At 37.4% G+C, this 25,446-nt stretch overlaps 1 non-coding gene across 1 annotated transcript; it reads left to right on the top strand.

Annotated features, from left to right (window-relative positions):
• Nucleotides 1-24,824: 24,824 nt before the first annotated feature.
• LOC121152778 lies at nt 24,825-24,928 on the top strand. Its single transcript, XR_005883312.1, has one exon. It is a non-coding gene; the product is annotated as a U6 spliceosomal RNA (small nuclear RNA).
• Nucleotides 24,929-25,446: the final 518 nt, after the last annotated feature.

The following is a 25,446-nucleotide window of genomic DNA, read 5'->3' on the forward strand; positions in this document are numbered from 1 at the left end:
CTACAGGTCTCCCACGTGGGTATAGGGTTTCAAGGCTTTGGGTTGTCCTTAACTGATTTCTCAGGCCACAAGCATGGTACCCATATGGGATCCTGGTGGGTGCAAGGCAAGGAATAGCTAAACAGATCCTTCAGATCCAGTTTACACAAAATCATTCGGGGCAATGTGCTTACTTCCTGAGCTGTAGAAGAAAAGTAAGATCTTATCCTGGAATGAGGAACCATCTGCTGATAACATCACCACTCCCCTTGTGGGGCTTTCCGCAAACCCAAGGTGATGGCAATGGTCAGGTGATGGACATGACCCAGGAGTGTTGCACAAGACCTAGCACTACCATCTCCATTTTCTATTGTCTGGGCTGAACATCATCTCCAAGTGATGGAAGTCTATATTCTACTGTGACTTTTATTCTCCCTCAAGGGGCCTGAGGGGCAAAGCTAGGAAGAACCTGGACTTGGAAGGGTGAAAAATGCGGAGAAGCAAGATTTAAAATGTAACTTCACGGGGGACCAGCTATCCTATCAACATGATTTCTCAAAATGTAGTCTGTGTTATCCTGGTTGTTCTGTTTGAATAGATGTTGCTCCCAAATCCATGTACCTGTATAAATCCCTAAGTCATTAATTAATGCTACCAAGACAATCCAGCGATATAGCTTATTGGTGGACTTATGTCCTTGGGTCATCATAGATTCTCTTTAATGACATTCTCACAAGTGAACTACTGTGACTCCCTGAGCTTTGTGCTCCTATCACTCCGATGCTGCTCCCTGGCCGACCACATGATGCTTTCTCTGAACAGGTGCCAGCAATTTATAATCTTTTCTCTCTCCACACAATTGAACACAGGCGGCTTACCTGATTTTGAATTTTGATTCTTCAATGTAATAAACTGAATTATGTTTTCTTCTATAAATGGCTTGTGTTTGGCATTTTGTTATAAAATAAACACAAAAACCCAACATTCCAGATTTTATGGAAAAAGTCTGGAAAAAAGGAAGGATGTAACACATTGGGTTTTACAAAAAAAAAAAAATAACACCTGACTCTCCTGCAACAAATTACGTGTTAAATTTACTAGGCAGTTGGAGTCATGGTGTACCAACTAATTCAAACTTGAAATGAACCTGAAATATTCATTATATTTGCTCACCTGAAGCAATGCACACTTGCTAGGTCCTATTTGATAAAGAGACTCCTACTAAAATTCACAGTCAGTTGCTCAAGTTGAGTGCAGGCTATCATAACTGAAAATTCTGGAATCCAGAGACAGAAAGGAATTTTCACCCCTTACAAGTGATTGAGGACTGAGTGAGAGTGTGTGGAGGAGCCAGCTTTGACACTTTCCCCTAAAGGATATAAAAGCAAATAATTGCTGCTGGAAGTAAAACACAAACTACAAATTTGCAAAGACTGGTTCTTTTCGTTACTTCTTATTTGTATTTGTGTCTCCTAAGGAAACAATCCTTAAATGATGGATAAATGGTTTTGTGAAACGATCAAAGACAGCCAAAACCTAGAATGAAATAATTCAAATAAATGTTTATCATAAATAAGTAAGCAAAACAATTGAAGTGATACATATATAAATACAAGTAATAAATACTAAATATGTATTAATAAATACTATACATAGCATATTTTAAAAGAAATATAAACAAATATACCTAAAATATAAATATAAACAATAAAATGATTAAAAGGAAAGTCAAACAAATTCTAAACAAATAATCCAGCTCAGGTAAGCAGAGGGGAGAAAAATATCTCAAAACTAAGGAAGGTGAAACATTTGACAGAGCAGGTTTCATTTTTAAAGGTTAAAAACCAAATTATTGGAAAGGCAGGTATTCAGAGAGAAGCAGAGACAGTGAGAAAGATCTCCCATTTCCTGGCTCACTCCACAAGTGACCACAAGAGCCGAAGCAGAACCAGCGGAAAGCCAGCAGGCAGGAGCTTCTTCCAGAAGCAGAGCTGCCAGGGGTCCAAACTGGAACCCACGTGTGCATGCAAGGCCAGGATTTAGCTATTGAGCCATTGTGCCAGGCCCTACACACCTGAAGATAAAACTTGATTCACTTTGATTTCAATCTTGGAATCTAAATATGAAGAAATATAAAAGCATTTAAATAAATCATAGAAATTATTATTTAAATCAAAATGATCTTATTAAGTTTTCTCATTGCTTGTTGGGGTGCAGAATGCCCTCTCAAAAACTTCATTTATAGCTTCACTCTCTCTGCATTCTTCCAAATGAGTACAAATATTCATTTAAGTGAGTAAATGATGTAATTTGAAAATCAACAAAATTAATTGGCCAGATTTTGAATAATTTGTAAACTATGTTTCTTAACAACAAATGTGTTACCAGCATTCTCAGAATTCCAAAAAGTAATTGTTCACAGATAGACTTTGGATTTGTCGTGCGGCTCTGTGTTCATCTATTCCTTTGCATGTGGCCTGTATTAGAGACAAATTGAGGCACAAATGATACAATAATGAAAGCCAGAATATTTCACCTTGTATGACATGGCAAGCTAAAGACACAACTAAGCAGTGATCAAAACAGAGTGACATTTAAATTGATTCTTAAATACAGCAAGTGGGGGTCTTAGATGCAGGTGTTTCCATCGCTCCGCTTTCCTTGCCCATGTTTTCCTCCTGGATTAGAAAGTCAATGAGCAAGGTGATTTTTTACCTATCAATATAGCTGTCACGCCTATTTGAAATGCTAAAAGTAAATCTTTGTGCCTAGTTATTTTAGAGTACACTATCCTTAAAGAGTATTTACTTATTTATTTATTTGACAGGGATGGAGATAGGGACAGAGCTTCTTCCTGCTGTGGGGTACACTGGGCCAGACCACAAAAGCAGCCAGAACCACCTGCTGTGTCTCCCAGTGGGTGGCAGCTCCTTGGCCACTGGAGTCCTCACGGTTGGCTTCCAGGCTGCATAACAGCACAGGCCTGAGAAGCACATCCTACAACTAAATGCAACCTGTCGATTTTTTCGTTAAGAAAAACTACTAAATTAAATTGCTTCAAAATCAGATCTTAAAGTTTTAAAAATAGTCGTTCTTTGTCTTTTCATGTATTTTCTTTCAAAGACTGACGTCTTTCAAATAAGACAATAGCTGTATTCACACAATGTTTTAACACAGGCTTATTTTTTTCCCAATCCTCCTTTGTTAATGTAAGAACAGCTTATTTTAGCTTTAAAACAATGAAAATTATTTGCTTTACTGAAACAGTGATGACAAAGACCAGATAAACATTCATTTAAAGAATAAAAATTATTCTTCAGTTACAAAACCAAAATAGTGCAAAACTCTTTTAATTGAAAAAACAAACAGAAGGAAAATAAAATTGGAAGAATGTTATAGCTCAATTGCTTATTTTTTCTAACATATAACATCAGCGAAACATTCAAAAAGCAAACCATTTCTGCACATGCAGAACTATGATCAAAAGGTAAGATTGTAAGATTCCTCAAAACAGTCCTAAAAACTTCTTTTAACATGTAGAAAAAAAAAAAAAAAAAAAAAAAGGAACAAAGAAAACAAAAATGGGACAGAACTGGTGGAGGGGAGGGTGAAAAAATTCACAAAACTTGAAAATAAAGCTAAAATTAAATTAATTTCAGGCAAATTCTATAACAAATATATGTTTTTTAATTAATTTATTTTTATTTTAAGGGCAGATGTACAGAGAAAAGGAGAGACAGAGAAAAATACTCCATTCAGTTGTTGACACCAAATGGCCACAATGGCCGAAGCCAAGCTGATCTGAATCAAGGAGCCAGGAGCCAGGAGCCTCCTCTGGGTGTGCCCTGTGGGCACAAGGTCCCAAGACGCTGGACTAGTCTCTGCTGCTTTCCCAGGTCACAAGCAGCGAGCCAGATAGGACAGGATCCAGCACCAATATGGGATCCTGCACATGCAAAATGAGGATTTCACCACAAGGCCATCGTGCTGGGCACCATACCAACACGTTGTAAGAAGTGAGGCAGGCTAAAGTCCTGGTAGGATATGGTCTGATTATCACTGTGTCACAGTGTCTTAGGATTAAAGAATAAATGTCATGATTTTCACAGAAGACTCACACTTATTTTCATTTCTTTTCCTCATAAAATTATGTTATAATACAATTCCACACTCTTGGAGTTGCCCCTCCCACTCCCCAAACCCCTCCTCTCCCTTGATCTCTCAACAGTAGTAATGGTTTCTGGAAAACAATTGTTTTAAAGATTATTTCTGGAAAAAAAAAAAGTGTCAGTTTGTCTTCGACATTTTTAGAAAGCATACATCATTTAGAAAATAAAAATACTTTCATCATGCCGCAGGGTAAAGGGATAGAATCCTCGGAAGACAAGCATTTTTCAATAAAAAAAAATATATATTTGATCTACAAAATTAAGTATTTCTCCAAACCAGTGTAACATTGAAATTTACATTTCCATCTTTATTTTCAGATATATATTTAAGGAGGCAACATTTGCTTTCTGACAATGGACTCTTCCTCAGATTCTTCCTGTCAAGGGAATATTGAGCTACATCTTGAAAGATGGGACCGGCAAAACATAATATGTTCTATTGACTTTTAAAATTACTTTGGACCTCTGTTCTTAGAATTTTATTCCTCGGGGAACTCATTCTTCAACTGCTTTCTCTATGTTGAAACTCCTAATTTTGCTTTTCTGGTTTTTCTTCTCACATAAACTTAGGTATGATTAAATATATTGTATGTTTCCTCCAAATTATTTTTCCCCATACTAAAATACGCCTCTGTTATGTGCTGTATCTTTGCTTGAATGTAGTCATATCACTCCAGGTGCTTGTTCTAAAATCGAATTTAGCACCCTTTCTCTCAGGTCTTTTTTGTTTTTAATGTTTTAACAATTTCATCTTGTTCAACATTTCCTAAAGGTCTGGTTAGTTTACTTGGTAGGCAAAATCACAGAGAGAGAGAGAAAGACAGCGGGCGGGAGAGAGAGAGGTCTTCCGTTTGCTGGTTCATTTCGGGAATGCCTGCCAGGGCCAGGCGGGTTGAGACCAAGGCCGGGGGCGAGGAGCTTCCTGCAGATGTCCCAGTAGGTGCAGGGGCCCAAGCACTGTGGGCATTTTCCTCTGCTTTCCCTTTACACTGTTAGAGAGGAGAATTGGTGGTTGGAAGAGTCAGTAATTGGGCCAGCATTCATTCAGGATCCCAGTGTCAGCTAACCAGAGATGCCGTAGTGCAAGACTATAAGCAATTTGTACTTAAATAAGTGTATTTATTCATTTGAGACAGAGAATAGCAAATAAGAAAAGCAAAGTGTAGAGAGGTACAAAGACAAGTGACTATCCGCTGGTTTAATTTCCAAATGGCCACCATAAAAACTTCCATATTCTAAATTATATAAACATAGAATCATTAAGCATGCAAAGTACAAGATAAACGGATACATAGGTAAGCATGAATACACATATATGCACCTACAGACTGACATACGGGAAAGTGAAGTCGTGTTAGAGTGTGCAGCTCTGCCTGGAGTCAAAAGAGGACTCCCAGTGAAACTTTCAGATGCACCTTGGCAGTGGAGTGCTAGACTTTCAAATCCCTGTGCCAATGGAAACATAGCATGAAAAATTATAAACAAGTTAATAAATTAACTAATTGTAAAAGGCTTTGCAGTAGATTGCCTTATTTATTTTATGTGTTTGACTGAGTCACAGAAAGGGAGAGTGGGGGAGACTGGTCACTCCCACAGCTGAGTCATTCCTCACATGTTAACAAGGGCTACTCTGTGCAGGTCCGAGCTTGGAGCAAGCCACTCAGCCAGGTCTACATCCTTGGTGCAGAGAGCAATCCCTTCAACCACTAACGCCTGGCAAGTGCAAGAACTGGAATCCATATCAAATTTGACTAAGCAGAAGTTATAAAGAAATAGAGCACATATTTCACAAAAGCTGATTGAATTTTAAGTTAATGAAAAGATATCGTAAAATTAAACTTGTATTTGAAAATACGTAAAAGGTATTTTGTAAATGGGTATTCTTGGTTTATTTATAGTCAAAATAAAAATCCATTGAATTGTGAATAATAGAGTAATATAGGGAAGTAGTCATTTGCGGTAAAATGACAAGATACCAAATGTCATCATATAAAAATTTGTAAAATAAAATATTGGAGTGTGTTGAAAGCATATCCCTTTTAGTTTAAATTGTGTATATGATGTCATCAGCGAATGTCACCATGGGAAATATGAGCTGTTACTGCCAATGAAGAAAATGGGATAGAATTCATGATATCAGCAGTCATATTAACTGTAATAGACATGCAATTGAAGAGAAAAATCAGAAGGCTGACTTCAAGTAACGCAGTCCCAAGGACTCAAGCTGTGAAGCACAAACATAACTGATAAGAATGAAGGTAAAACCAAAATCATACAAGACAAATGAAGCAACATGAAGATCAATATCGAATCTCATAATGATACAATGGAAAGTTTGTGAGAATCAACAGGGTTCACAAAGCACAATTGGGCTGAGCAGCTAATGAAGAGAATATTACTCCTTTTGACAAATGATAAAATCATGTCAGAGTACAGACAGCACAGCTACCTCATTCCTCCTATGAATAATACCAGAATCTCCACTTGGAAGGGGTCTGTGAAACTACAAACTCATCGATACGTAAAGACATAAAGCCGTACTTGACTTCTAGATCATGAAGTTAAAGTCCGTGTTCTGAACTACGACTTGAAACTCGGGTTACTTGAAATTCATAAAAAGGAAAAAAAGTTAACCATGCACTACTATATGTAAAAGCAACAAACAATGAAGAGATGGTGTTATCAAAACGGGCTGATATTTCTTTTCCAGAAAAGTGTTAATACAGATAATATTGTCAAATATTTGCACACTTATTATGACCAAAACTCTAAAGTTAGTTTATCAGTAACCGATAACTATTTTAAAAGCAATCCAATAATTTTGACCAAAGTCATTAACTGAGTATAGATCAAAGGAGACGAGGGAGAAGGGTAGTAGCCAAACAGAAAAATCACAGAAAGACAAAAAGAAATTTTGGAGCGTGATGAGCATATTGGATGATGATGTTTATGTGGGTCAACGCATATACCAAAATCTACCAAAGATGGCAAGGAGCTTAACCTTGGCCTCTCACGTGGGCACATTGTCCAAAGCCTTTGGACCATCCTGCACTGCTTTTTGGGCCATCAACATGGAGCTAGATGCAAAGTGGAGCAGCTAAGACATGAACTGGCCCTCATATTACAGGCTGGCAACTACAGGATAGGATTAGCCAATTGAACCAACTCACTGGGTCCAAGATTTTGTTTTAACATGACAGCAATCTGTTCCATGGGATTACCTGAAAAATTTACCTGAATCAATTTTAAAAATTGTGTCAAATTATAATAAAATAAACTGATTATTACGTGATTGAAAGGAGACAATACATTTAGAGATTCAAAATAATATTTTTAAAAGCTTGCACAATTCAGCCACTATCCAGGCATAAATGTCAGAATACCATTTTTTTTTTCTCAAAGCCTGTATTATTGTTAACATCAGAGTAAATGCAATTACAAATATTCAAAGACCAAATAACAGTTTGAATTGGAAAATATTGTTTCTGTGTCTCCAGCCTCCCTTTGATTGGTTGTACTGATTCCTGTGTCCTCAAAGTCACGTGGCGGATTCAGGTGATGCAGCTGTTAACAGGAACAAAGTGCATGAACACCTGTTGCACCCTTCCCTGGGCTAATAATTCAGGATGCAATTCCAACTCAATTGAACCGGTAGTTAATCATTAACATAAGGTTTCCCCTTAATATAGTGGAATGAAAGCAATTGTATTTAATAATGATCTTTCCCTGTCCTTACATGTATCTCCTTAAAGAAATATTTGGTGATAATTTCTCCTTGCAATCTTAATAATGTTAACTAAGACCAACAATCAACAAGAAATATCTTCCAAGTGCCATTTAGGTGGAAATAAAAAACAGAGTGAAGACAAAAGTTAAATCGTTTCTTCCCTGTTTGAGATTGTCTTCACTTTTCAGTTATTTAGATGCCACAGCAGCCAGCACTGGTCAGGCTGAAGCCAGGAGCTGGGGACTCCACTCAGGTGTCCCTCACGAGTGATGCTTTTACTCTCCTTTAAGATGCAGAATTCTCTAAACTGCTATGCTTAGGATGAATAGAACAGAAATGAGGATTATTTTAAAGATAAGTAAAATCTGTCTTCCCCCCCCAGGAGACATCATTTTTGACTATTTATTTGTTGCTGATCTTGGCAGATGCTTCAGGGCTGTTTGGGTGCTCTTCCTCTTACAAGTATGTAACTTTGTTTAGATATATACTTTTATTTTGAATTTTTGAATTATCTGGTACAATTTTGTATAGACTGGGATCCCCCCCACAAATTCCCACCCCCAACAGATTCTCCCCATTTTACCACAGTAGTATAATCCTTCATAAGAAATTATAATTCCATCAGTCTCTTATTTAAGGGTATCTCAACACTGCTGGTACAGACAAATTCAGACAGTCCAGCATCCCATTGTTTACGTTTGTCCAACAGTTTCATTGGGAATCCATCTTTTGTCTGGAAGCAGGGATGCATGCTGCATTATACCGCCACATGTGGATATGGTAGACCCCAGGACTCCATCATTATACATTTCCATAGTTGAGAAGCCATGAAACAAAAAATATCAATATTAAAACTAAAAATATTGGTAGCAATTGCTGCAGCCTGCACAGCATGAACCAGGGTAGTAAGGAAAGAAACACAGAAGTTTTTGAAAATGGCAGGTTAGGAGTTTCCTCTTAGAGAGGAACAACTCAATATTGGCCCCAGGGGCTTTGATTTCTTTGGGGGAACCATAGTTCTTAGCTCTGTGAGTTCTTAGCTCTTAGTTAAAATACTATTTGCGGGGCCTGCACAATGGCGTAACTGGCCACTTTTCAGCCTGCAAGCACTGGCATCCCATTTGGGCTCTGGATTGGCAGCTTCTCCACTTCCCTTCCAGGTTCTGCTCATGACCTGTGAAAGCAGTAGAGGATGGCCCAAAGCCGTCCTCATAGGAAACCTCAGAAAAAGCACCTGGCTCCTGGCTTCAGCTTGTTTCAACTCTAGTCAACCAGTGGATGGAACATCTTTGTCTCTGTATTGTCTCTGTAAATATGACATTTTCAATAAGAATAAGTAAACCTTACAGCCAAAAAGCAGTAACAATAAAAATATAGTACTTGAGATCCATGTATCCCAAGTCAGACTGTGTTAGTTTGAGCGCTGACTCTGCTTTCAGTCCAGTTTGCTGCTAAAGCTCAAAGTGTGCAGCAGTGACACAATTACTTTGTTCCTGGACACCCATGTGAGAGACTTGCTTTGATTTCCTAACTTCTGACTTCAGCCTGCTGTGAATCAAGTGGTGCAAACATTTGTGCAATGAACCAGCACATGGGATGTCTCTCTCTCTCTCTCTCTATCTCTGTCTCTCTCTCTCCCTCTCTGTCTCTCACTTCCTTTCAAGCCAAGAAACATTTGGAAAATTGGTATTTATTTTAAGCATACGTAACATATAGCTGGATACATCTATCCTGCATATTTAATCTGAATTTATTATATTATTATATAGAAGAATGCCTTAGACATTTTATAAAGAGAATCCTAAATAATGCATAATATTGTTCAATTATCGATAAATTGTTATTCTTTGAAGTTGTTATTTTTTCATTAGAAGATAGTTTATTGGTAGTGTTAACAGAACACTGTGTTCCATTTAAATATTTCAAGTTCATACAAATTGATAAAATACATCATCAAAAGATATCTGAACTTTTTATTGATTCCCAGTAAGGAAAAAATATAGAGTACAAGTAGATTAGCAACACACAGTTCTCTGTGATAAGAAGCTCAAAGTTCAACAACAACTTTCTCCTGTTATACATAAATTTTGCTACTACTTTTAAGAAAAATGTGTTAAGAAAGTCCCAGTTTCCAACAATCATTATTCATCTGTTCTTTCAGTTCAAATGGAAGGATCTTAACTACCCTATATTATAGTCAAATGTGCCTTTATTCATCCAGTAAGTGAATATTCATTGAGAGCCCACTGTTTGCAATGCTCATTTAAAGTATTGGGACTAAGTTAGTAGCAAGAAACAAGAAAAATAATAACTGTTATTAGGCAATGGTACTTCAGTTTTAATGGCAAAAATAGACAATACAAAGTAAGCATGTAAAACAAGTCTAGTTGACCATATGTTGGACCATAGAACTGTATAAGAAATAGGAAGGAAGCTGATTATGTGTGTCAAGATACATCAATGATTTTATTATTTTTATGCCATAAAATGGCAATTGAAATCAAACTTTATTGGTGTTTATATTATGAATTTTAACACATGTATTCATTTGCATAACCATAACTGCTATTGAAATAATCGCAGTTGCATTGATCAAGAAGTAATTCTGATTTCCTCAGGACAAACTTTCATGCTAGCCCTAATCTTACACAACATTTAGCAGTTTCCATTTCTATTGCTTCGTAACTTCAGGACCACCAACTAAGTTGAAACAGACGGAAAACACGTCTTCAAACCTGATTTTCGGCTCTCAAAATAATGGATTGGAGATTCATTCAAATAGTAGCATGCAACAATATTCTGTCCTTTCAAATTGCTGAGTGGTGACCTATTGTAAGAAAGTATTTCAAAGTATGTTTTTATTTTATTCTTTCCAGCTTTTTGCAATTCTGAATACAATTTCTAGAAATACTTGCATCTATTTGTGATTTTTCTGGTATTTTTTTTCTTTTTCTTTGTTTTTGCTTTTGCTTTTGCTTTTGTAAAAATAACTTTGCATTGCCAGCATGAAATTTCCAGGTTATTGAGTGTGTTGCAAGTTTATATCTCAGTTAAAAAGGAATTGCAAAAATATGTTTTTAAACGACTTTGTCATTTAGCATACCCACCAGAAGTTTTATTCTCCTGATTTACATACCTTTTAGAAATAGGTTGTAAATATTAACAAAAACATCTACTAGCCTGTTTGTTGAAAAGGAGAAATTTGACTTATTATTTAAAGTTCATAAAAACCAATCCACGTACACAGTATGTCTTTTTCCAGGTATTTAGTTTCCTTTGATTTTTGTTCTTTACTTGTTTCAAGTGTATACGTTATAAAAGTTGTATTCGATTTATACCTTAGTATTTACTCCTGCACCTAATATAATCGCTTCTGAATGTGGAATTTTGGCCTTCAACTGTGTGAATATATTGACCTTTCCTACTGTACCCTAGCTAAACTCATTCATTTCTAAATCAGCGCTTTTTGTTTGTTTATTTGTTTGTTTATATTTGTCATGAATGTCCAGAGAAACAAAGCAATTTGCATTTTTTAAAGATTTATTTATTTTTATTGGAAAGGAGGATATCCAGTGGAGGAGAGACAGAGAGGAAGATTTTCTGTTCTCTGATTTGTAGCACAAATGGTCACAATAGCCAGCCGAGCTGATTTGAAGCCAGGAGCCAAGAGCCTCTTCCGGGTCTCCCACATGACTGCAGGGTCCCAAGGCTTTGGGCTGTCCTCAACTGCTTTCCCAGGCCTCAGGCAGGGAGCTGGAAGGGAAGCAGGGCTGCGGGGATTAGAACTGGCACATGTATAGGATCCCGGGCGTGCAAGACAACAACTTTAGCTACTAGGCTACCGTGTGGGGCCCAGCAAGCTACATTTAATTTAAGGAATTGATTTATGAAATTATAGAAGTCAAAAATCCATAGGGTGATCCACCAGGATGAGAATTCTTGAGCCGGAGTGAGTGGACAACGGAACCTTGACACAGACTTTCTTCTTCTGGGAGATCTGACTGGCTTTTAAGGGCTTTCAACTCATAAATGGGTGCCAACTAAATTATCGAGAATAATTTATTGTATTTAGAGTCAGCCAATTGATTACAAGTACTAATCATGTATAACAAACACCTTCACTGACAAATCTATATGGATATTTGATTGAGACCAAATAATAGATAGCGAGCGAGCAAAATTACACATAAAACAACCATCACACATTGGGAGTGTCTTCTAAATAGATGATGCTATTATATGTTAATAGAAGATTTATGTTCCTTGCTTACCAATCTGAATTTTTTTTCTTATTTTATGACCTGGAAAAGCATTCGGAATATTGTAAAATAAGAATAAAGAAGAATACATAGTCTGCTTTCTTTCTGACCCTAAGCAAGATGTGAATTGCACGGGCTTTCCCAATGATAGTAACCAGATTGAGGAACTGTCCTTGTATTTCAAATTTATTGTAACTTTCCATCCTAAGTGGATACTGAATGTGATCAAATATATTAGTAATGTAAGAATGTCATGAACTGTTGATTTCTGAATGTTTAATTGTCCCTGTGTTCCTCAGATAAACTTCCTTTATGTATAGAGGTTTAAGGTTCTACAAATTTTTATTGGATATGTATCACTAGAAACAATTTGCCAACATTTTTGAGGAGTTTTGCCCCTTTCATGAAAGTTACTGCTGTGCATGTTTCTAGTTTTATGATGAAAATAATAATAGCCTTATTTAAGAAAAAATGAGAAGTATCTTTCTTTGCACTATACTCTGTAAAATGCATGTTGGTTTTTATTTAAGTGATGTGTATACTTCACCTGTTTACTTATTTGTAAACAGCAAGTACTTGCAGCAGCCTCATTCCACCTGGGCCATCCTCAGTCCTCATGTGAACTGAGCAGTGTTTCAGTCTAATCCGGCTTGGCCTGTACTCTGTCCTGAATCTCACCACGCCCGTGTGTACTGTGGCCTGACCCTCCCTGGTAACCCCAAAGACCCAGCTCACGTGTATGGCAAAGGATGCTCCAGTCCGACCTGTCTGGTCTGTTCCCAGCCTCGGCTGTCACATTCACCAGAAGGAGCATGCCTAGCCAGAGTTCTCCAAGTTTCCTTAAAAGCCTCATCCCCAGCAACAGATCTCATGTGTGCTGGCTGGCGCTGCTATCCAATCTGTCTTGGCTTGCCCCCATCATGCTGCTTCCCTGTGAGTACTGCAGCATAGTCCGGCTGACTGCACCTAAGCCACGTCCCACAGGTATCTGCTAAGGCCTAATCCAGCATGGTAACCCCCAGACCCAGCTCTCATGTGAACCAGTGTGTGCTACAGGCTAGTCTGGCCTTCTCCACACCTAACTGGCTCTAGTGAGTGCCAGCAGGTGCTGGAGCTCAGCCTAATCTGACCCACCTCAAGACCCAGCCTACATGCTTTCTGAGAAGTGCTTCCAGCTTTGCAATGCCTGCTCTGCCCACAACTTCAACTCTCACATTCACCAATGGGAGCTATAGCAAAGGAGTCCCCAGAGTTCCCTCCCAGGCCTTTCCCATCCCTGGGTTATGCGCATGCTGGCAGGTGCTTTGCGCAGCCTGGTACAGCCTACAGCAGTCTCAGCTCCTGATGGATGGTTGTGCAACCAGGTGCAACCCACACCCTATCTTGGTTCTTGTGTGTACCAGCAAGTGCTGAGGTCTAGCCCAGCCTGGCTTGTGCCAAACCCAGCCCACATAAATGCTGATGAATGCTGCAGGATTGCCTGGCCTGGCCTGCCCCCAATCACAGCTCCCATGCACCCCAGAAGGAACTGCAGCCTAGTTAGGGAGTTCCCCAAGTTCTGCTCACAGCTCCACTTCACATGTGCCAGCCCTGGCATTGCTCTTACATGTGCTGGTGGGTCCTGCAGCCTGGCCCCATCTGACTATCTCCCAGCCAAAACTCCTACAAGTGTCAGATGGGTTCCTATGAAGGAGGTCAGTGGTCCAGCCTGCTTCAGTCAGTCACCAGCTCTTCATATAGACCCGTAGACACTGCAGTCCTACAGAAGTGAACCCACAAGTCCCCTACAGAATCTATCTCAAGATTCAGTTTTCATGCACTCTGGTGGGTGCTAAGGCCCAGCCTTGACGTGGCCCACCCCCTACTCAAACACTCACCGGTTACTATTGAGGCTTATCCCAGCCACACATCCCTCTCAACCTCAGATTGTGTGCCAGCGTGCAGCAGATAATGCCATTTTGTCTAACCTAGGTCTCCTACATGAGTGGGTGCATTGGCCTGACCCTTTGGTCCCCTCGCCTTTAAACCACACTGTCTCAGCTCCACTGACTACCTGTGAGTGCAGTGGTCTGGTCCATGGAAGACATCAGAAATCATCCCTTCCCTTTTAAACATTCCCTAAACCCTTCCCACTCCAATACATCTGCAGGTCACCTTCCCTGGGCAATTGCAACCCCCAACCTGGGGGCAGGGGTGGCATGTCCTGGGTGACGGTTTTTAGTATTCTCCACTTATCTTATGAAAAAATAAGTAAATAAAAATTATAAAAAATAATCTACCAGCTGCTGGCATACTGGTACAGTTAGCACGAATTTGGCATTAGCCAGGTCCAAGATGTGCACCAGCTCCTGGCTGCTTTTGTCTCAGCAGTGTGACACTTACCGAGGTACAGGGCAACCTCGGCAGCTTCCTACATCTGGGATCACCTTCCATACTTTTCAAGAAAATCGTAATTTTGCTTAAAGAAAATGTTAATGCATATACAAATGTTTTGTTGACAAAAATTTTTGGAGAAGATGATTTCCAAATTATGGAAATTTAGTTTTGAAATTACAATGTATTTGGGTAATGGATGCTGTAATTTTAAATTATTTTATCACCTATAAAAGTCATGTTGGAATTCGGTCTACAGCGAAGCACAATTAAGAGATGATGAGTCCCTGAAGATGTGTTTGTGCTTGAGGGCAGAGCTTCATGACATTTTTCTGTGTTGGGTTAATCCTTGAGGAAGGCCGTGGGTTTCAATGTCATACATATCTTCAGATGCGCTGCTGCGTGAGTAGATTGTGGGAAAGTGAGATCATCCCGCAGGCTCCTCCTCTTCCACGCACACCCACTTCCTGTTCTGTTTCTTTGTTCTATGCACCAGTAGGAAGCTCTTTGTAGAACATCATAATTTTTCTGCAGTGTTTTGGAATCTAATCCAAATTAAATTTGTTTCCTTTCATGTGTTTTAATAATGGCAAGTATTATCTTTTCATCTCTAAAATATGATTCCCTCTAGCTGGATCTGAAGCAAGCAATTGCAATGATGGAACCTGGACCATGGCAGGTGATGTGTGAGTCCCTACCAGTGACTGAGGCCTCTGCTCTAGGGCGGTGACGAGCTTCGTCAATTTTCCTTTATAGAAAGTGGTTGTTCCTTTTTGATTATTTCACCTTGCTCTCAACTGACTGGCAGAACTGAGCCAATCAACCTGACATTCATATGTTAGGGCTTCCATTACAAGAGCCTTAATGCTTTTCTGTTACTCTTTTAACGATTTTCTTTGCCTTTTTATCAAACCAGTTTGACTTAAATAATTCATGGGCAGGTTTTCTTTCTCTTTCTTTCTTTCTTTCTTTCATTTTTTTGAAGGGGGGGGAGTCATATAATCTTTGACATTTCTGATTCTGAGTGTCTGTATCTTTCCCAAGATTTCTAAAGTTTTCAGAATTTTTTTGAGTGAATTTCCAGGAATAGATTGAGAAGAATTGACTGGGCTTTTTACATCATTTTTCCAATCATCTCTTTTCATGTTCCATAAATGTCAGTCTTTCTTCATTAACTCTGTCTTTTTCTTTCTTTCTTTATTCCTTGGTCTCATTGGATTATTTTAAAAGACAAGACTTCAAGCGCAGATGGACTTTTTTCTCCCTGGTTAATGCTGCTGCTGAGCATTTCAATTGGACTTTTACATTTATTTATTTAGCTCTTAAGCTACATGTCAATAATCTACTGGTTTATCTGCAAGCTTCTCACTAACAATGAATTATCTTTCTGAAGGTGAATTGCCTATATTCTCCTATATCTCACTAATCTGCCTTAAAGATCAATATTGTGAATCCATATGTTACGCGATTAATTCATTGATCCCCCTTTCTTTGTGATCTGTTCCTAGAGAGCTATTGAGTTTGTTAAGACAGTAAATGTTACAGGAGACATGCTCCAGCTTACTCGAGAGCTTACAAAGGATGCCTGGGATGGTGAGGAGAAAAGAAGGAGGCAGAGGAGAGGGGTAGACCACTAAGTCATGATGCTCATAATGGACAACTCAGAAAAGTTGCCTTCTTTGTTTATACAGAAATATCAAAAGCTTTTGCACAATATCCAGTTGTTTCATTTTTACTTCATGGTTACAAAAACAATTCTAAAAAACATTATTATTATTTTACTTCAAACAAAACATTTTTAGTAAACCATTACTCATTCAAACTTGCAGTCACCCAGGTGAAACCAGGAACTCCATGGTTGGCAAGGAGGTCATTAGAGAGAGACATTATGCCAGGCCTTGCCATTCAGCCAGAAATTCCTTGTAGCCTTGCTAACCAAGGAGCCTTGCTGTCTACCCCAAGTGCACTGCCCCTCCCCCATAACATGATTCCTAATAAATGCTTATGTAAAGAAAATAGAGCTTTATCTTTCTGATAGTGAGAATGAGACATGAAGTTTACCTTGATAAAAAGGACATGCTGGTTAAGTTTGATAACAATGGGAACAAGTGTCATAATTACATTGAGAATGTGCTTAGTCTCTTTTATTCACTCAGAAGACAGAAAGAACAGAAAGACAATGCGAGCACCCACCTGCTGGCTTGCTCATTACACATTTGCTATGGCCAGAACTGGGTCACATCCAACCCAGGAGTCAGAAACTTCACCCAGATCTCCTACATGAGTGGTAATGAATGAACCACCTGAACCACCACCAGTTTAGTCCCAAGACGGTGATGTCAGGAAGCGAGAGACAGCAGCCAGAGGTAGGAATTAACTCAGGCACTGTGGCATGGAACATCTTACTCTAGTCCAAATGCCCAAATAGAACAGAAACATTTAAACAGTATTTAATAAAATTGAATTTGACTTTGGCCACATATTGTACTGCACCTCTAAATATGAGTTTTCAAGATAACTATTTGTAAGTATTAGTTCACACTTTATTAGTTCAAATGCTGACAGGTGGCTACTCTTTTAACCCAGAGCTATTTTGATAGAAAATGTTTGTTATAACTGTTAGTAATGGGAGGTGGGAGTTTTAATCATTAGGATAATATACACTTCAGTCTTGTTTGTTTTGAACAAGGACATTTATTTACTATTTAAGGTGTTGATTTTTTTTAATTTATGCTATATGTTTTCAAAGTATATTCAGGTAATTCTTTACACAGGGATTTTTTTTCTTTGTAAGTAAATAACACAATTTTTTGTGTTTCCTTGTAGTTTTGTTAAGTTTAATTTTGATTGAGCGCTTATTTCATCTGTTATTTTGGTGAGGGAAGAAGTCGTCATCACTTGTTTCTTCAGAGCTATTAACTTGTTTACATTGTTTATTGGACAACATAATTTTCCTTACATATTTGAAACACTAAATGTTCCTGTTCTCTGTATCTGTAGTATGTCATAACCTCTGAGTTAGCTAGGAGATGGAAATCATCTAGTGGATGGACATCATGACCATGAAAAATCTTGAAAGATAGCCTAGACACCTGACATCACATCTTCCTTGGAAGCATTTACTAACAAAAATAAAAATGTCAGTCCTATTAGGAAAAGTATGGGTTTATCAAAATGTTGTTTATGCAAGTGCTAACATTTCTAGAAATGGATGGGTCTTGCATGTCTTTAGTCTATGCAGTCACCCCTGAAGATACAATAGTATTTGCATTTGTATGCATTCATCCTTTGCCTTTTTCGATCAGACACCATCACTGCTGCTACGTCTGCGTTTCCAACGGCAATGACAGGAACTAGTTTGTCTGACTCATCCAGGAGGCTCCCTGGTCTCCTCTGTTATGACATGTGACCCCTGCATGTGCACTACCGCAATCAAGATAACATATTCTTAAAAAGGAAAATGACTTGATGAACTTTGGGATTTCACCCAGGTGATTCAGAAGAGGCCTAGATTATTAATGCTCACATTGTAAGTGAACTTATTATTTATTATTCCAATTAAATGATAGGCTAAGCTCCAAAACCATGCATGCTCTAACAGAGGGAGTACCATGTATTAAGATAGTTACCTTGGGCATTTTACTGGATATAATTATAGAAGTTCATTTTCCTTGTAGATAAGTCTAGAACACCTCCACTATTCATGTGTTTTTCATTTGATTGAGGTTGAAATAAAATAAAGAGAAAATAATATATATGCCATAATGCTTTATTAAAAGGGCTGGAAATGTAAATTTCCTTTCTTTTTGTATCTTATATTGGAATTTATTTTATTACATAGTATATGTAGCTTTACTTAAACATTTGATACGATAACTCTTCCAACATCCTGCTTACATTTTAAAGTTTTCAGCTTTTAAAATCAATTTTTGTAAAGTCCCATTTTTAATATAGAGTTTTTCCCTTAGAAACAAGGTTACTTGAAAGTGATTTGACATATCCAAAATATCTAGTAATTTGTCTTTGTTTCATTGACCGTATGAATTTTCAAAGTAATTCGTCACTTACAGTAAAGTTTATATAATTTCACACTTTTGGTGAACTCTTTAATATCTGCCAGTCTTTCTTTGAATACTGATGTCTGTCTCTACTATGTGAGTTTTGCATTTGTCTGCACATATGTGTGAGGACATGGTGTGAAGAAAAAAATATCGCCAGTACTGACTGCTGTTAAGTATGCAACATGGGCACTACATTATGGACCTCACTTGGGACCAAAAGAGATGCAGTGTATCCAACCATTACCCTAGGACACCTCACCATTTGAAAGTTTTATTATGAAAAAATTCATATAAAATTATTGAGACCGCTGACCCAGCAGTTGCACAAAAACAAATGTAGCAGCCCAGAAGCATGAATAAACATGGTAACATAATGTGGGGAGCCATGAAGTTGGGTCGGATGGCATGCGTGTGTGATGACCATCACTCCTTGGTTAGTAAGGCAAGGATGAGTTTCTGCCTGCATGGCAAGGCCTGACAGAATGTCTCTGCTCAACTCATTGCTGTCTCACCCCTTTGTATGGACGCTCAGTCACCTCTCTGATGTTTCACAGAATTCTTCTGAGGGTGGTGGTGTTGTTTTTCTGCAAATGTGAAGTGATTCCTTTAACTGGTATAATACCTCAAACAGATCAATCATGTATGGTAAAAGCATCTTTAGCAACGTGAGGCAAGACACAGCTGAAAGCATACAAAAGTACAACTGGGCCCACAATGTGTCCAAACATCCTGTCATGTGCCCACCTTTGTCCTGGAGCTTGCCCTAATGTAAGTAATGCTTTCCTTAAGAAATGGCTTGATAATATCTTGGAACAGATGGCAATCATGGAGGTACAATGAGCTTGTTTACCATGCGCCTTGAACTGTTACAACACATGAAATGGCACATTTTGATTTCTCATCACAGAAAGCAGGAAGTATATGGGGCATCTTCTAAAGGGAGACAAATGAGAAACCCCCAACAAAAAAAAATGATTTGAAATTTGTAACTTTTATTGTCAATTATATTTAGGGACAGAAAACGGTTTTTAAAGATAAAAAGAAGTTTCTTTTAAAAACCCTCCATTCATAGAAAAGCTGAGTTGCCCTGATACCTTTAACCGCCCTTTAACAAAAAAAAAAAACAAACAACAACAAAAAACAATTGAATCAGTGCTAGGTGAAGATGATGGTAATTAATGAATGCATGATTGATTATAAGATTTAATAAAGAATCTATGATATGCATCTTTATAAATTCCTTTCATTTATGACCTTTTCTTTCAATTCTGTATTCTTGATATTTTAAGTAATATTAGTTTATCTTTGGGGAAAATCACCATGCCGTAATGATCCGTAATGATTTTTCTTCGTTCTTGTCTTCTCGCTGATCCATGCATACTTTGCAAGCTCCCAAAACAGCCAGAGCTGGTACCCAGCAATATTATAGAAATTATTTGAACGAAGAGAAAAAAATAGACTAGATGAAAGTGCTCACATATTTACTAAAACAAGAACATTTGAAAATGTCATAATACATACATAAACAAATAAATATACATATATATGGAATTGTTAAAGATTCAAATAGAAATAAATTATTAGAACAAACATATGCAGTGAGGTGTAAATTTTCATTCAGGCAAAAGATAATGTAAGTGAAATAAAATGGATATTAAATAATCAGCACTTGGGGGACAATTAGAAAGTACATATTTCAGAATTAGATAATATATTAAATACAAATATATTCCTTATTTCTAAATTTAACCAAATTTGGAAACATGTTTGAAAAAAAAATCAAAATCAACGAAGGATTATTGATTGCAGCATCAGAATAAGTGTTGATTGATTTGGCAGAGTAACATTGAGAGGGAGAGACCAGGACAGAGATAGGGAGAGAAGGAGATTTTCAGCTCAGAGAACTTACTGGTCCACTACCCAAGCAACAGCAACAGTTCAAACTGGGCCGTGCCCCAAGCCTGTTCCTAACCTGGGTCCCCGGCAAGGCTCACAGGAACTCAAGCTCATCCCTGGCCTAGATCACTGGGACTCAAGCTCATCCCTGGTCAGGGTCACAGGGACGCAAGCTCGTCCCTGGCCTAGGTCACTGGGACTCAAGCTTGTCCCTGGCCAGGGTCACAGGGACTCAAGCAGCTGCATGACTTCTGTCTATTTGCAGGTGCATTGTATAGACGTTGGTTCAGAAGAACCATGGACCTCAAGGCAGAACTCTTTATGGGATGTCAGCGTTGCAAATACTAGCTTAAGCCACTGTACCTTATTGTCAGCCCACAGGAGGGTGTTTCTAACTACTTGTTTATGTGTATAAATTATATGATATAGTTCTACCATGTGCATACTTCTGCTTCACAAAGAGAATATTTTTTTCTTTTCAAAAGAAAAATAAATGCATACCATCTCGAAACATCAATTATTATCTACTACTACATCACTAGGACTACATAGGAAAGACTCATTCAAAGATACATTTAAAGTAGCTACATTTTATCATATGCAAATTAGATTCTAACTAAACATAGAGACAGTGTGAAGAACACCAAAGCCTCATCCAATTTTGCTGCCCAGGCCCATAAGTCCTGCCATAGCTGTGAGATGCTTGCCCTAATGGAATCATTAAATTAATGTATCACTGACGCTGTGTCTGTGTTTACCAAAGTTTCTTGATGATAAAAAGACATAAGCATTACGAACCCCAGATATTCCGGATTTGCTCCCAATCGGCTTGTTCTGTATGCTTAAGAGCGATACCAGATCGTTGACAAGATGAACACAGCTATGGAAAATGGTGCTTTTCTTTTCCACAGTCTTTCCTAAAAAATCAGTCATCGACTCTCTTCTACGAAAGTGTGTGCTATCATGTGTTGCTTGATTTTAAAGATAACTCTTCTGAAACTCAAGAATTTGCTGTATATATTGGTGATATTATAATCAGAATTCAAAAAGAATAAGTATAAAGAAAAATAAAGACGCTTAATTTTGATTTACTATTTTAGATAATGAAGTGAAAGAAAATAAAAATAAAACATCTTCAGAAAACTCATAGGATTGTGTACTATTTTAAAAAACAATGCATATGTTTAGAAAATGTTTGCATCAAAATAAATTTATCCTTAGCCAAAATTTTCCCATGAACCTTTTGAACTCCTTCATATGCCAATATTCCAGAAGTCACCTTATTAAACTCAGTATCACTTTTATATTGGTGTCCTTACCTCAAAAAATTATGCATTTTATTACAGTAAAAAAAAATTCTGTGAGCATTTTCAAGGTCATTTAACTGTTAAAAAAGAAAGAAAAAACAATACAAAGACAAAACAAGGTTTTATTATTTTATTTTTCTTTTGAGAAACTAAATTTGTATATTTTTAAAATTAAAATTCAGCATGCCAGACTATATATTTCTGAGTTCTAAGGAATGCATGATGCACCGGTTTTGTTTTACTGAGATTTAATGTATAAATATTGCTGTCTTGAAAAAAGTTACTTCTAAAATTTTTAATTATGGTACACATCGTTTTCATAAATAACTAAATTATGGAATCATTTTGATTATAGTTTGGCAAATTTTGTCTGAATTGAGCAGCCTACTGTTTCTGGCATTTTTGCATGTCAGTGAGTTACTGGAAGCTTCATGGCAGGTGGCACCCTTCACTCTCACAGACTTATTAAACAAACTATGGAGAAATCGCCTGAATGCTCCCAAAAAATAGTCCTCTGGCTCTCGCTCTGCACACGTTCCTCATTTCTGTGCTGCCTCTTCGTGTTAAGCTATGAAGTCCACCAAGTTATAAAAGTATGCACTTTATATTTTTTGGAGTATATTTGATATGAAGCTGTGGTCAGTGACCAACAAGACACATGATAACAGAATCTTCCGGAAAATGTTTGAAATTGATCTTTGTCCAGTGCACCCACACCGTGCTAATCAGTGCCATAAAAACGGTTCAACAGCACACAGTGCTATTAGATCAGCTTTTCTTCACATGGGAGCACATGTGCTTGTCCAAGCAACGTGCTCATTAAAGCCCCGCCCCCAAATACAAAATGCAGCTGGTAAATAATGCATTTCTGAATAAATTTTAGTAAAAGAAGCACATAGTATATTTATTTAATCCATTCCATTTTTTTCTAGTCTTAACTTTTAAAATGGGGTGGAGGCAGCAGTGCAGAGTAGCAGTTACCAGCAGTTTGCATAGAAATTGGTGCCTGTGAAGTCATTTACTGAAAACACCTTGATGGCCTAACACAGATGATGCATGTCAAAGGTTTGGAGACATTTCCAGGAAAACCAGAGTGAGTCTCCAAAATATTTATGTTCTGCCATTTTAAAACAAGCTAAACAGTTTTTAGCATGGCCATGTTTTTTTTTTTCACAAATTGAAAAAAAGGGGATTTTTCATATCTGAGCTCAACATTCTTTGTAGTTCAAAGCTATGCACTTTGTATATGTTGCCCATCTTATCCATGTGAAGTTGTTCATAGGATTCTTTTATGATTCTTTAGATATCTGAAGATTCAGTTCTGATAATGACAATTTTTGTCTTTTCTGGTTTATTGCATTGTCATTGAGCCCATGCTCTATATTATTTCACTTATTTTAAATGTTTTGATTTTGTTTTACTGTTACGTTTTTGTTAGCATTCAATCACCACTTTGTCTTTTTCCAGCATCACTTCCTTTCCCCTCTCCTCCTAGCTCTCTAATGACACAAGTGCTAGTTCCATTATTATAACACGATAACTCCCTGAGGAACTTCTGTTCTTTTACTGTCTGTTTTATCTCTCTTGGTCGGGTCTGGAAAATCTAAATTTTTCCATCCTCTGTTTCAATGACTCATTCTTACCTTCTCCATTCTGCATCAAACCAACCCGTTGAGATTTTTATTTAGATTATTAGGCCTATAGGTTCTAAACTTTCCATTTAATATTTTTCTGTTCTTTTTTTTAAATGAAACTCTAAACCTTTCTGTAGGTCTTCTAGCTTTTTATTGATTATATTATTTGTAAATGTTTGTTGAATCATTTTTAGTATGGCTATATTCAAAATTTTGGCCGATAATTCTAGCACCTCTGTCATCTTAGTATTAGCATCTAACAATTGGGCTTCTCATTTAGGTGCAAATTTTCCTAGTGCCTGATATCTGAGTCGGTTTCCATTGCAAAGTGAATTGTGTATTGTAACTGCATGCAATTAACATTTTCTATTCAAACATCCATGGCATTTTCTGATATGTTCCACTATGGAACATGAGGGTAAATTGTTTAACATGACCAAGTGGAGGCAAGAACCCTCGCTTCCTGCCTAGTTTCCCACCAGCCTCCACTGACACACAAGAGAGCATACTGCTCGCATCTATCATGGTAGGTTCCCTGGCTCGTCAGTAAATCCAGGACATGATGGTTAGATAAGTCAGTTTCTTTGACACTGTTCCAGAAGGCAGGAGAAGAACACTCAGTTATTTCCCCAGTGAAAGGATTTACAGTCAAGGTTCTTCTTGTGGTTACTGCTGACACTGTTGCAATAGAGCTCTAAGGGCAATAAATTAACTTTGTGTGAAAGTTTATGTCTATATAACTCATTGAGAATTTGCTAATATGGGTGTTTTAGCATGGAAAACAATGTTTTTCTTCATAGCATTTGATAGTAGTCAAGTAATTGCTATCTAAAACTTTCTAGTATTGCTAGATTTTCCCATTCTTGGTATCTGCTTGTCCAAAGAAAAATATGATGCTTATAAAAATCTGATATGAAGTTGGCGAGTATGAAAAGCAAAGTCCAAGGGAATTAAGGAACCTCATAAAGTTACTTTTCTAGTACACTCAAGAGTATTTCAAAAAGCTGCTAGAAAACTGAATTTAAAATGAGAGTATTTGGGACGAGGCACAGTAGCCTAGTGGCTAAAGTCCTCATCTTGGGAGCCAGTTCATGTCACAACTACTCCACTTCCATCCAGCTCCCTGCTTGTATCTTGAGAAAGGAGTCGAGGATGGCACAAGATCTTGGGACCTTGCACTTGCATGGGAAACCCTGAGGAGGCTCCTGGCTCCAGGCTTCTGGTGGGTGCAGCTGTAGTGGTTACCTGGGCAGTGATTCAGTGGACTGAAAATCTCTCTCTGTGTCTATTTCCCTCTGTAAATCTGAGTTCCCAATGGAAATACAAATAAATCTTAAATAAATAAATAAGTTTATTTTGCTGAAAATTTTAAATCGTACATAGCATTAGTCTTCAAAAAGAGAGTAGAAAATGTGTGTGATGCCCTCTTCGGCACATATACTAAAACTGGAATGATGCAAGCATCATTAGTATGGCCCCTGCACAAGGATAGCATGCAAATTCATGAAGCATTTCATATTAAAAAGTATGCCATAAAAATAAATATGTATTTCATAGTTTTTATATTAAACTAACATATTTTCAGAAAAAATAAACACAATTTAATGTCAATTTTTCCAAGAAATTTTGAAGTACTCATATTGGACTGTAGAAAACTCATTTAAACTTCCCAAATCCTAAGCTTGTTCATCTAATGAAGAAAGGGACAAGACTGTTTAATCTCATTAACATAGCACTGTAATTGTATAGTTCTAATATATAATTGTATAAGCAAGAATAAGTAATAATAAATTTCCATTAAGTTTATGGAAATGAAATTTGTGAATATTTAATTTGGCAATGAACATATGGTTCACAAATGATGACATATTAAAAAATAAAAAAGGATAAAATTTTAAGCAATGTAAGTAATAAATATAATGAAAAATTGCTTAGAAATTATTATTATTATTATTATTTCTAATCAAATAAATTGTGGAGAAGAAAAGGACATTAAAAGCTGAATCTATTGAAAGGACAAACTCCATAGATACTCTTCAAA

Source organism: Ochotona curzoniae, unplaced genomic scaffold (genome assembly GCF_017591425.1).
Source record: "Ochotona curzoniae isolate NIBS_2020 unplaced genomic scaffold, NIBS_Ocur_1.0 contig_2599, whole genome shotgun sequence".
NCBI lineage: Eukaryota > Metazoa > Chordata > Mammalia > Lagomorpha > Ochotonidae > Ochotona > Ochotona curzoniae.